Source organism: Pimephales promelas, chromosome 6, assembly GCF_988280905.1.
Source record: "Pimephales promelas chromosome 6, fPimPro1.hap1.1, whole genome shotgun sequence".
In the NCBI taxonomy this organism is placed as follows: Eukaryota; Metazoa; Chordata; class Actinopteri; order Cypriniformes; family Leuciscidae; genus Pimephales; species Pimephales promelas.
In genome coordinates, this window is record NC_142774.1 from 23,229,507 (window position 1) to 23,243,257 (window position 13,751).

Here is a 13,751-nt window from a genome sequence, read left to right on the forward strand (position 1 = left end):
CATCCTTGTATTCTCTCATTATCTCAGCAGTAGAATCGGCACATATGTCCATCCGTTTGCTGTGTGCTGTGCCCCTAGTAGTCACTAGAGCGCTATCAATGACATGAACTCTCTTTATAAGTCCAAGTCCTTCGCTTGCTTTCAGACCTAAAATCGGCTGTCTATCCTCCTCTACTAGAACAAACAGAGCATTTATGGTGCGTCCTTCTCCTTTAAGACTCGCTCTGAAAACACCCAAATGTGGAATCGGCTGATCGTTAAATGCCCTTAAGTCCAATTTCTTTGGTCTCACTTTTGGCCTAGTGCTCATCTTATTATAGTATTTTCTCGGCAGGACATTTACTTGAGCACCTGTGTCTATTTTCATTGGCACAGTCACACCATCCACCATCAAAGGTGCAATCCATTCATCATCATTACTGTCCATATTAGTCAGAATTGCTGCTTCGACATACAGTGGTTCTCCGTCCTCACTGTCACTTTCTTCTTGATTTTGTCCGACGACATGTACCCTTTTCTTTGTGAGACAGGACCTGGCAAAATGATTTTTGCCTCCACACTTTCGACATTCTTTGCCAAAAGCTGGATATTCTTTTGGAGCATGTTTACTTCCACATCTTTCACAGTCCCTGCCCTGTGGTTTCCATTTGGGTTTTTGTGGCTGTCTCTTATCAAATCTCTTTTTGTGTTTTTGCACCGTATCAACAGCAGCAGTTTCACTTTCGTTTTCAAACGACTTCAATTGCATCTTCGTGCTTTCTGCAGCCTGACAAATACCAACTGCTTTCTCAATGGTAAGTTCTGTTTCTTTTAATAACAGCATCCTTACTCTCTTGTCCTGCACTCCTATAACAATTTGATCCCTTATCATGGAGTCTCACAGTGTTCCGAAATTGCAGGATTGACTCTTAAGGCGCAAGTCTGTCACATACTGCTCTATTGATTCTGTCTCTTTTTGCATTCTGTTCCTGAAGACATACCGTTCATATGTTTCGTTCTTTCTCGGCGTGCAGTAATCCTCAAACTTTTTCAGTACCGCAGGCAGAGTGTCTCTTTCCTCATCCGAAAAGACGAACGTGTTGTATACATCCAGCTCTGCCCGTCCAGCTACAGTTAGCAACAGATCTATCTTCCGTCGATCGTTTCTTTTGTCGAGCCCAATAGCTAACAAATAAAGCTCAAAACTTTGCCTAAAGGCTTTCCAGTTAGCATGGACGTTACCCGTCAACTTCAACTCGTCCGGCGGGCGTATATTATTCATTACACTCATGTTTTACGAGTTTACTCCTGGTACCATGTATTGACTGGACTGTACACATAGACTGCCATTTTAAGAGTGCTTTATTGCTCAACCTCCGTGTACAACAACATAAAGCAACAACGCCCAACGGCGCCCTCTGCTGGTCAACTGCCACTATAGCCAGTATCAGTACATAGTGCAGATGACGAAGACAGACTGGTGCAGACGAAGGACTGTGACAAGATGATTATTATAATAAGGTAATAATGATTTATATAATTATTCCTATTATGTAAAATCCATATAGGCCTAGCCTATAAATGTACTGTATAAATGAAAATGAATATTTCAAAAGTATATTTTACAAACACTTTTGTATAGGAAAATTAATTACAATAGTTTTGTCCTATAATTTCTTCATTTGCAAGAAATAAACCCTTAAGCTTTTATTTTGTAGAAAACACCAGATCACAATGCTCAAGCAGCACAACAGAATGGCTATATAGGCTACTTAATTACAGTCTTGTGCTGTTTTATAAAGGGCACAATGTCATATCACGATTTCGGTGTTGGGAAAAGGGAGAAGAGAGAATACGGCAAAAGGCAGATTCGAACTCATGTTGAACGCGTAAAAAGCTGCTTTCAAGCACCTCACGCCCTCGCCCTACGCCACTATAGCATAGGTAATCAGTGAAGGGTATCTTTTTTTGCTAAAAAGACAAGTTACGAAGTGCAAATGTACGCTCTAAACTCAAGTTCAAAGTCATAGACAGCGCAGCGTCTCTCTTTCATCGCAAAAGCCCGTGTTAACTGTTTGTTTAATATGAAGCGGGAGATCACCAGATACAGTATTTTGTTGTGCCCTGTGGGTGTTGTAGGCAATTGTATCACGTGCCGTTTGAACTGACGTGCTACTGCGATCTGTCACATTTAAAAGCGACAAAACATTCGATATCAAGAGTAAACTTCTCTGTCTTGTCTGTCGGTGTCAGTTTCATCTTTTTCCGCGATTCTTCTCTGCGTCCAATCAATAGTTAAGAGCCTGAACTTGCTTATAGTAATACAAAAAAAATACATAACAGAAGAATGTCTAATTTAGCGTGAGATTTCTTTGTTGAGCGTGAGATTGAGGCTGAATGCGTGAGTGTCACGCCAGATGCGTGAGAGTTGGCAACCCTGATATAGTTGTTTATTTAATATAATTTTAAAAAGAAGCATAAACGGGGGCGCATGCGCGCAGTTTATGGAGTAGTCGCCTTCTACAGAGCTCTTACCCGCTGACACTATTTTTTTAATGTTTTTGTAAATTAAGTACCAGCAACTCGCTTTACAGGCGATTATGTTCTTTTGAGTGTTACCAATCGTCAGTTGTTTTAAGTATCTCGTGAATTTTAAGAGCATTGAGCGCGAGTTTCGTTTTTCACTGACTCAATCTGTGTCCGCAAAATGGCGTCGAAGAAATCTTCAAAAACCGTTGCATCTGTTAAGGAGGACACCAATCCAAGTGATTCTATAGCTCAGGGAAATGTGAACGCGATACTTGCTGCAATCGGTGCCCAAGGAGATGATTTAAAAAAACTGATAGAGGACAAGATGACAGCTCTGAGTGTTCGCTTGGATGCGTTGGACGCCACACTGGTTAATTTGCAGTCGGAACAGGCCGGTGTTAAACAGAAAATGGTTGAGATAGAAGGTGCCCTGAACGATGCGGATCTACGCCTCGGCGCGGTCGAAAAGGTGTGTGAAGATTTGCGTGCGGAAAATAAATCTCTCTGGACTAAATTGAATGACTTGGAAGGACGCTCTCGCAGGCTGAACCTCAAATTTGTGGGAATAAGCGAGGGAGAGGAGCGGGGGCGCCCCTCGGTGTTCATTTCGGACTTGATTACTGAGCTCTTCGGCCGAGACAACTTTCATAAACCTGTGAAAATTGACCGAGCTCATCGGGCCCTGTTACCCAAGCCTTCTGAAGGCCAGAGACCTCGCACTATTATCGCACGGATCCACAATGATCGTGACAAAGATTTAATCCTTCGTCTGAGCCGCGAAAAGTTTCCTCTGGAATATAAAGGAAAGCGGATTCACATCTTCCCTGACTACACACCCGAAGTGACCGCTCGGCGACGTGCCTTCAGTTCAGTCACGAAAGCTCTACGGGAGGCTGGATTGAAATGGTCCCTGCGGTTTCCAGCGAAACTGACATTGCTTCATAACGGTCGGGAGCGCTCTTTTGAATCTCCGGAGGAGGCTAAGAAGTTTGTGGATAACTTGTCGAATGACTCGGCGTAACTTCCAGGTTTGATTTTACGCATCTTGACCTGTGGTAACATTTTTCGACTAACTAATAGAAGTGGACTATTTTTTTGGACTATTTTTTGTTATTATCGTGGTACGTAAAGTTAATTCAGAGGAATGGTTGTTCACGCGGTGGAGCATGTTCTTTTTTCTCTCTCTCGTGTGTGCTACTCCTGTTTTTTTTTTTTTGTTATTTCTGCTCTTTTTGGGCTAAGGTAAGCTTTGTCTGACTTTGCACTCTTGTTGTCTCCGAGAGGATGGGGAATACTTGCTGCTTCGGTTGGAGCAGCTGTGGGGAGTTCGTAAGTTCTTTTTTTTTTTTTTACACCAGACAGTGTTATTCTTGCTACGAATTGTTTCTATTTCTATGTGTATTTATTTATTTCTTAAGGATGTTGTCCGAGTGGCACTATTACTAGCGATGCCGGAATGAATATTACATTTGTCAGTTGGAATGTAAGAGGAATGGGACACCCGATTAAAAGGGGAAAAGTTTTTGCACATTTAAAGTCATTGTCGGCTGACATTATTTTTCTTCAGGAAACCCATATTAGACCCAGCGATCAGATGCGACTTAGGGCAAGCTGGATTTCACAAGTTTATCAAGCCACTTTTTCCTCTAAAGCAAGAGGGGTGGCTATACTTTTTAGGAAATCCATTCCTTTTCGAATGCACTCTGTGGTGTCTGACCCTGCGGGAAGATATATTATTGCATCCGGATCCATTAATAATTTCCCGATTACATGTGTTAATGTTTATGGTCCTAATATAGATGACCCTGCTTTTTTCAGGAAATTATTTGGGCTTATTCCTGATACTAACTCGACTAATTTGATAATTGCCGGTGACTTTAACTGCTATTTGGATCCTCATCTTGATCGTCACTCTATACAAGTTCCTCACCCTATGCAATCTGTTGGTGTTTTAAATAATTTGATTAAATCCATGAATCTTGTGGATATATGGAGATTACTTAACCCGACAGGTCGTGATTATTCTTTCTTTTCCCATGTTCATAAATCCTATACACGAATTGATTACTTTATCATTGACTCTAAACTCATTCAGGCGGTGACTCAGTCCAAATATCATAATATTTTGATTTCTGATCATTGCCCTATTTCTATGGGTCTGAAAATTTCATTACCTAAGGCACAGTATAGCTGGCGTTTTAATCCTCAATTATTAGTGGATAAAAAATTTCAGTCTTTCATGTCTGAGTGTTTACAACAATTTTTGGAGACTAACGACAAGGGGGATGTTTCAGACTCTTGTTTGTGGGAAACATGTAAAGTAGTGCTAAGAGGTCATATTATTGCATATGAATCCTCATCGAGGAAGGAGAAACGCAAGCGCCTGGCTGAGATAGAATCCATACTTCCATCTTTAGAACAAACTTTTCGTTCTTCTAAAGCTCAGAGTGACCTTAACGCTATTCTTAAGTTGAAATATGAATATAACTCTATTTTGAGTGATCATGTCTCTAACTTGTTAATCAAACTTAAACAGAAACAGTTTGAATTGGGAGATAAGGCAGATAAGCTTCTTGCCAGACAACTAAGAGGTGTGCAGGCAAGTCGGGCCATTCATCAAATAAAATCTCAGAATGGTACTCTACTAACACATCCTAAAGAAATTAATAATCGCTTTGTTGAATTTTATAAGCAGCTTTACTCTTCCAGCTGTTCTGAGCTGAACACTACTGGGTGCCAATTTCTTGATGCGGTAGAATTTCCAAAACTTAATGAATGTGCCAGAGAGGAATTAGAGGAACCGTTTACTCTCTGTGAAATTTTGGAGACAATTAGTTCCTTTTCCAACGGGAAAGCCACAGGCCCTGATGGGTTTAGTGTGGAATTTTATAAGGCTAATGCAAATGTTATTGCTCCTCTGTTACTTAGAATGATAAACCATTCGATTGAGAAGGAAATATTTCCTGATTCTTTCTATGAGGCACATATATGCCTTTTGAAGAAAAAAGACAGAGATGCTACGGAGCCTTCTAGTTACAGGCCAATAAGTCTTCTCAATTGTGATCAAAAAATTATTGCCAAGATTCTGGCCACTCGTCTGAATAAGCATGTGGCCTCGTTAATTCACCCAGACCAAACTGGCTTTATCCCAGGAAGATTTTCATTTTTTAATTCACGTCGCCTGCTAAATATTGTATGCAGTAATCAGAGTAAGATTTCCAAGGCAGCAGTTATTTCTTTAGATGCTGAAAAGGCCTTCGATCGAATAGAATGGAGTTATATGTTTTCTGTGTTGGATCGGTTTGGTTTTGGTGAGAATTACAAGCGAATCATGAAAAATGCTCTACTTTTCCCCTAAATCTGCAATTCTTACTAATTCGGATAGGTCTGCTTTCTTTCCTCTTCAGCGTGGTACACGTCAGGGCTGCTGTCTAAGCCCACTGCTATTTGATCTAGCTTTAGAACCCCTCGCCATCCATCTTCGTAATCACTCTGAGATTAGGGGTATATTATGTGGTCACTCTGAGGTTAAACTGTCCTTATATGCAGACGACCTGCTTTTATATTTGAGTGATCCCTCTTCTGCTTTGCCTTTTTTAATGGAATCACTTGAGGTATTCGGCTCTTTCTCGGGTTATTCTGTTAATTGGGAGAAGAGTGTATTCATGCCCTTGGGTGAGGGACTAGATGCTCAGTTTCTGAGGTCATTACCTTTTAGAATAACAGAGGACCATTTCACTTACTTAGGGTTAACTATTCCTAAGAAATTTAAACAAATTTTCAGTCTAAATTTTTCCGAAGCCATGAATAAGTTAAAAATATATATTGATAAATGGAGGGTACTCCCGTTATCTTTAATTGGTCGGGTCAATGCTATTAAAATGGTCTCTTTGCCTCGCTTTGTTTATCTTTTTCAGAACCTGCCTATATACCTGCCACATTCTTTTTTTAAACAATTAGACACTGTCATTTTGCCATTTATTTGGGGTTATAAAGCACATAGAATTTCGAAGGCCCATTTGCAGAAGCCGAAAGATTTGGGTGGTCTTGCGCTACCTGTTTTCCGTCATTATTATTGGGCTGCTAATGCCAGGGCTATGATGTTCTGGCAGATCAGTGACCAAGCTGGTGAGAACTTGGAGGACACCCAGCCCAGGTGGCTGTACATGGAAGCTCGGTCAGTTGTGGGTAGCTCTCTTGCCGCTATTCTTTTTTCAATCCCTGTATCTTTAAAGAAGTTTCAATGTAAAAATGATGTTGTGCTCAATTCCATTAGAATTTTAAATCAATTGAAGACTGTTTTGAATATTACACGTCCTTCAGTTTTCCAGTCCATTTGTGATAATCCAAATTTTTTGCCTGGCCAGTCAGATAGGGTATTTTCACTGTGGAGAAGCAAAGGATTGACCATGATTAAGGACTTCTATACAGATGGAAAATTTGCCACTTTCGAGCACTTGTATAAAACATTTGATCTTTCCCAATCACAATTTTTCCGTTATCTTCAGGTGCGTCATTTCATTAAACATTCTTTTAATGAGTTTCAGGGGTTGCCTCAGGATCATAATTTATATTGTCTTCTGGGTCAACCCCCTAATGCTAAACAGTTGGTGACACGGTTTGTTTCCTTGTTTGTATCTCAATTTCCAGTCTCTTCTGAGCACATTAAAGTAGCATGGGAAAATGATGCAGGAATTAATATCTCAAATGAGATTTGGGAAGAAGGTCTAAAGCGAATCCATAATTGTTCTATTAATGCAAGACTACAACTTATTCAGTTCAAAGTGTTGCATAGATTACACTATACCAAATTTAAACTTAATAAAATTTACCCCTCAGTTTCCCCGTTATGCTATAGATGCAAGCGCTCTGATGGGACGCATGCTCATACTTTTTGGTTCTGCCCTGAGATTTCTGAGTTTTGGAATAATATTTTTTCGTGGTACTCAAATGTTTTTGGAGAAGAGATTAGTCCAGATTTTGAGTTGGCTTTGTTTGGGTGTTCCGACCCAACATTAGCATTGACACATTCTCAACAACTGTCTCTAACGTTTGGTATGATGGTGGCCAAAAGGGTGATTTTGATGGACTGGAAGTCCATTGTACCACCCAGCTTTCATAAATGGCTGGCTGAAATGGTTGCTGCCCTTAAGCTCGAAAGGATTCGTTTTTCTAAAGCTGATGCCTCTAAAAAATTTGATAAAATCTGGGGTCCCTTCCTTAAGTATCTTTCTAAGAATTGAAATATGTCTTTGGACATGTATGTAATATGGATGACTTTTTTCTTATTTCCTCTTTCAATTGATTCAAAGTGTAATTTTTTTTTTTTATTCTCTCTGTCTGGTGTGGGGGCGGGCGGGTGGGTGGGTGGGGGGCGGTGGGTGCGTTTGTTTAGTTTTATTTTATGTATATCAATCTTTCTGTAAACATTTTTGAGATTTGGATATGTTTTGTGTACAAAAAACTGCTACAAATAAAATTATTAAAAAAAAAAAAAAAAAAAAAAAAGAAGCATAAACACAACAAGGGGTGTCTGTTTTGTCTGTTGTGACTAACGTTTCTTTAGTATAACCATGGAGTATAAAATTCAATATAAATTCTCTGTATTGCATTGGACTCTACAATTGGCAGAAGTTATCGAGCATCCTTACACCTTCACCGGAAATACCGCCGTGCATAGAGCCCATTCACCGCTCGGCTCCGTCCCCACTCTCCGGCTACAGACTCCACTGAACCACACCCCCTCGCCACACTAGGTTACGACTGTAACCTCTGTTCCCTGAGAACAGGGAACGAGACATTGCTTCGTTAACCATGCATTGGGGATGCCTGCTGAACAGTCCCTTCAGATGAAAGTGGATGACATTCTCTAGACGCCCCTTTTATACTTCCGGGTCGCACTAGTATTGAAGTCATAGGCTGTTACCCGGTCAAATTTGATTGCCGTGATTGGATAGCTTTTCAGACACTAGTTCACGTGGAGGGCATTCCCAAATAGCGTCATCGATGCAGTGTCTTTTCCCCTGTTCTTAGGGAACAGAGGTTACAGTCGTAACCTAGACATTTTTCTCTCTCTTTCATTCTCTCTCATCTGCTTCTTTTCTCTGGCATGCGCTCCATGGCTTAAAGCCCTGTTTACAGGACCACAGCAACATCTTGACAGGTCAGTAGCAATTATTCAGGGACAGTGGGTGTATCTCTGTTCAGATCAGTGTGATCTTTGAACCTTTCTTTCAATCTGTTATGTTAATTATGGTGGAATGTGGGTGACACAATTTTCATGTAATATAAAACTAATAAAAACACATTTTAACTTAATTACAATTAGGCCATGTTTTCTAAATATTTAAGATTTCAAAATAAATCTGTCTTAGTTCTGACAGACTTTGGCCATCATACAGCTCTCAGCATTGCTGGCATTTTTTTTTTTTTTTTTTTTTTTTTTTGCATGTCAAAACAAATTGGGAGATTGCAGTGGACAAGTCTGAGCATATTTGTGTGTGTGCAGCCCCCAGCTTCAGAGCTTTAAAAGTGTTTTTTTTCATCTTTGAATGGAGATTTCACCCATATGAAAGAAAAATATATTTACCAATATATTACTTGAAATATATTGTAATATATTGTAATATATTATTTTCCTTTCCATTTTCCAATATATTATATATTGGAAATACATGGAGTAATATATTGATGATACATATATTATACGATATATTAAATATATTGTAATATATTGCAAAATATACAAATGATTGCCGCTTTCAATATATTGAAATATATGGTAAATGAATATGTAATATATGTAATTATATATCTGAAAATATATGCAATTTTATATTTATTAATATCCACCGTATTGGATGTATTACAATTTGTATGGGATAATGTATTGGTAATATATGTAAAGATATAAGGTCACATGTATGTTCAATATATGGTAGAATACATTGCAATATATATATATATATATATATTTATATGAAATTATATGGAAATATGGAAATAAAATATATGAATAGAAATGTGTTCAATATATTGTGGAATATATTTTAAATATATGTACAATTATATGGAAATATATGCATACATATATGTATAGATATGTGTTCAATTATTGTGAAATATATTTTAAATATATGTACAATTATATGGAAATGTATGCATACATATATGTATAGATATTTGTTCAATATATTGTGGAATATATTTTAAATAGATGCACAATTATATGGAAATATATTAATAAAATATGTGTTCAATATATTGTGGAATATATTTTATATATATGTACAATTATATGGAAATACAAACCCAATTCCGTAAAAGTTGGGACACTGTACAAATTGTGAATAAAAACAGAATGCAATGATGTGGAAGTTTCAAATTTCAATATTATATTTAGAATACAAAATAGATGACATATCAAATGTTGAAAGTGAGACATTTTGAATTGCCATGCCAAATATTGGCTCCTTTTGGATTTCATGAGAGCTACAAATTCCAAAAAAGTTGGGACAGGTAGCAATAAGAGGCCAGAAAAGTTAAATGTACATATAAGGAACTGCTGGAGGACCAATTTGCAACTTATTAGGTCAATTGGCAACATGATTGGGTATAAAAAGAGCCTCTCAGAGTGGCAGTGTCTCTGAGAAGTCAAGATGGGCAGAGGATCACCAATTCCCCCAATGCTGAGGCAAAAAATAGTGGAGCAATATCAGAAAGGAGTTTCTCAGAGAAAAATTGCAAAGAGTTTGAAGTTATCATCATCTACAGTGCATAATATGATCCAAAGATTCAGAGAATCTGGAACAATCTCTGTGCATAAGGGTCAAGGCCGGAAAACCATACTGAATGCCCGTGATCTTCGGGCCCTTAGACGGCACTGCATCACACACAGGAATGCTACTGTAATGGAAATCACAACATGGGCTCAAGAATACTTCCAGAAAACATTGTCAGTGAACACAATCCACCGTGCCATTCACCGTTGCCGGCTAAAACTCTATAGGTCAAAAAAGAAGCCATATCTAAATGGGAACCAGAAGCGCAGGCGTTTTCTCTGGGCCAAGGCTCATTTAAAGTGGACTCTAGCAAAGTGGAAAACTGTTCTGTGGTCAGACGAATCAAAATTTGAAGTTCTTTTTGGAAAACTGGGACGCCATGTCATCCGGACTAAAGAGGACAAGGACAACCCAAGTTGTTATCAGCGCTCAGTTCAGAAGCCTGCATCTCTGATGGTAGTGAGTGAGTGATGAGTGCGTGTGGCATGGGCAGCTTACACATCTGGAAAGGCACCATCAATGCTGAAAGGTATATCCAAGTTCTAGAACAACATATGCTCCCATCCAGACATCGTCTCTTTCAGGGAAGACCTTGAATTTTCCAACAAGACAATGCCAAACCACATACTGCATCAATTACAACATCATGGCTGCGTAGAAGAAGGATCCGGGTACTGAAATGGCCAGCCTGCAGTCCAGATCTTTCACCCATAGAAAACATTTGGCGCATCATAAAGAGGAAGATGCAACAAAGAAGACCTAAGACAGTTGAGCAGCTAGAAGCCTTTATTAGACAAGAATGGGACAACATTCCTGTTCCTAAACTTGAGCAACTTGTCTCCTCAGTCCCCAGACGTTTGCAGACTGTTATTAAAAGAAGAGGGGATGCCACACAGTGGTAAAAATGGCCTTGTCCCAACTTTTTTGAGATGTGTTGATGCCATGAAATTTAAAATCAACTTATTTTTCCCTTAAAATTATGCATTTTCTCAGTTTAAACATTTGATATGTCATCTATGTTGTATTCTAAATATAATATTGAAATTTGAAACTTCCACATCATTGCATTCTGTTTTTATTCACAATTTGTACAGTGTCCCAACTTTTATGGAATTGGGTTTGTATAAAATGTATGTATAGATATGTGTTCAATATATTGTGGAATACATTTTAAATATACAATTATATGGAAATATATTAATAAAATATATGTATAGATGTGTGTTCAATATATTGTGGGATATATTTTAAAAATATGTAGGCCTACATATATTGTACATATATCAATATATATTGAGAACATGCACATTCTGTAACGATGCAGGCAGGAATGAAGCAGAGAGTGAATCCACTCCCAAGCACTTTAATAAACAAACAGGTAAACCAGGGTAAACGACAGAACACTCAGAACAGGAAAAGGGAACTCAGGACGGGAACAATAAGACAAACATTAAACATCAAGAACTCACAAGGACTGAATAAGGCCCTGTTTACACGAGATCGTGTGTGAAAACATAAAAATATTTGATCGGATGTTCCTTGTGTTTACACAGCGACGGCGTTTTGGAGGCTTAAAAATGCAAAAAAAGTGAAACCACCCTCCAGAGTGGAAATCATAAAAACGCTCCCCAGCTGCGTTCCCGTAAGGGTAAAAAACACAAAAGTAAGCTTGGCTTTGCAGGCACGCGGACTTGGTGTTGTTGTGTGGCTTCACGTTGTCACAAGCCACCTGGAATGCATACTACATTGAATTTCACGCACTTTTGCTTCACTGTATGCACGCGGATTTCCCACCCAAAACGCTCGTCTAAATGCTATATAAAAAGTGATAACGCAACGCTACTTTTGCGTTTTCTCTTCAGAATCGTTTCAGTGTAAACATAGCCTAAAACACAGGGCTTAACCAGCGCCCCCGGTACCGGGGGCAACACCTTGTTATGATGTTCATACGTTTTTTTACATGCTTCCATATAAGGTATAACCCAATGCATTGTATCATTTGAAAGCTTAGAATAGTCTTTACAAAGAATACCATCACTTTCGTTTTTATGAAACATATCAAATGACATATTAGCTTAAAAGTTAATAAAAATAAAAAAAGTTGTTCCTTATGGAGTTCTAACACACACACACACACACAAAAAAAAAATCCAGACGCACATGGCCACGTACCATTTTACTCGTATCTTCATGTAACATACACATTACACATCGATATTTACAGCAGGAGCTCACGATTACAAAGAGCCCATACTCAATATATTCCATAAATCAGATCTAAAGATATTCCTCATGGCGTTCTATCAAAATAAATACCAGAGACGCACCAAGACAAGTATGCACTAGCGTTTGGTTTTCCCGTGTAACTTCATGAAGCATGGCTAGATCGTAGAAAATTGCATATCTTTATTTTCAACAGACTCTCACAATTAAAAAGAGCCCAAGCACAACATAATCCATCACTTAGATCAAAAGATATTCCTGATGGAGTTGCGATACGCGAATCCCCACAGGCGCTTATGGAGCCTTGTATAAAGATGGAACATTGATGTCGCGTTTTTACTCATAAATAAACGAATCATGCAGCAATTGTGGGAAATGGGACATCATTATTTACAGCAGATTTTTTAAGAATATAAAGAGCCCAAACTCACCGTAATCCATCACTCAGATCTAAAGATTTTCCTCGTGGAAAAGACATGAAGTTGCATCTAGGCGCAATGAAGGAGCAGTAGCAGCGATGCTATGCTGTTTTGATGAGACGTTTCAGCTCATAATTCCACGAAACATGCATGGATTGTGAAAAATTGAACACCTTTATTGACAGCAGATTCTCACGATTAAAAAGAGCCCAAAGCCAATATAATCCATCGCGTTGATCACAAGATATTCCTCATGATTCATGAACTCGTCTTTCCATGCAATGCGCGTTTTCCAATGTTCCCGGAGCCATCCGTGCTCGTTCCCAAACGTGGAATAACACAAAATAGGTGTAATTTTAAAGCTTAGAATCTCAGCATTTTGATGCATCTAATCACTTTGATTTTCTCTGAACGAGAGCTGACTAGTCAGTCCCTCTAACTCTGGCGCTCCCGACCGCGTGGGCATCTGGCTGCGCAAAAGGACATTATCATGTTTTTTCAAAAAATAATGCCTCGATTAACACAAAATTGGTGCCATTTGAAAGATTAGAGTCTGAAATTTGCAGTGAATGTAGCCAATGTGATAAACTCCTAAGTAGTGCTGAGTTATTTGCTGATAAATAAATAAAAACATATTTCATAATCTATAAAATATTTTATTACTATGAACTGCAATGAGTCAAAAACATCATACAGCTCATGAAACATTCACAGATCGTTGAAAATGTCAATTAATTTTTAAAGCATATTATTACAATTAAAATGAGCCCAAAATGAACACAATATATTGCTTTTATGATAAGAAATTCTTCATGGAGAA

At 38.5% G+C, this 13,751-nt stretch overlaps 1 long non-coding RNA gene across 1 annotated transcript in view; it reads right to left on the reverse strand.

The window, feature by feature from the left end:
* The window catches only part of LOC148978574 (uncharacterized), a 34,584-nt gene extending 21,197 nt beyond the window's left edge, over window positions 1-13,387 (reverse strand). The window contains exon 1 of the long non-coding RNA XR_016168871.1: window positions 12,944-13,387. This is a non-coding gene — a long non-coding RNA (uncharacterized LOC148978574). The remainder of the gene's footprint in view (window positions 1-12,943) is intronic.
* Between the last annotated feature and the right edge of the window lie 364 nt (window positions 13,388-13,751).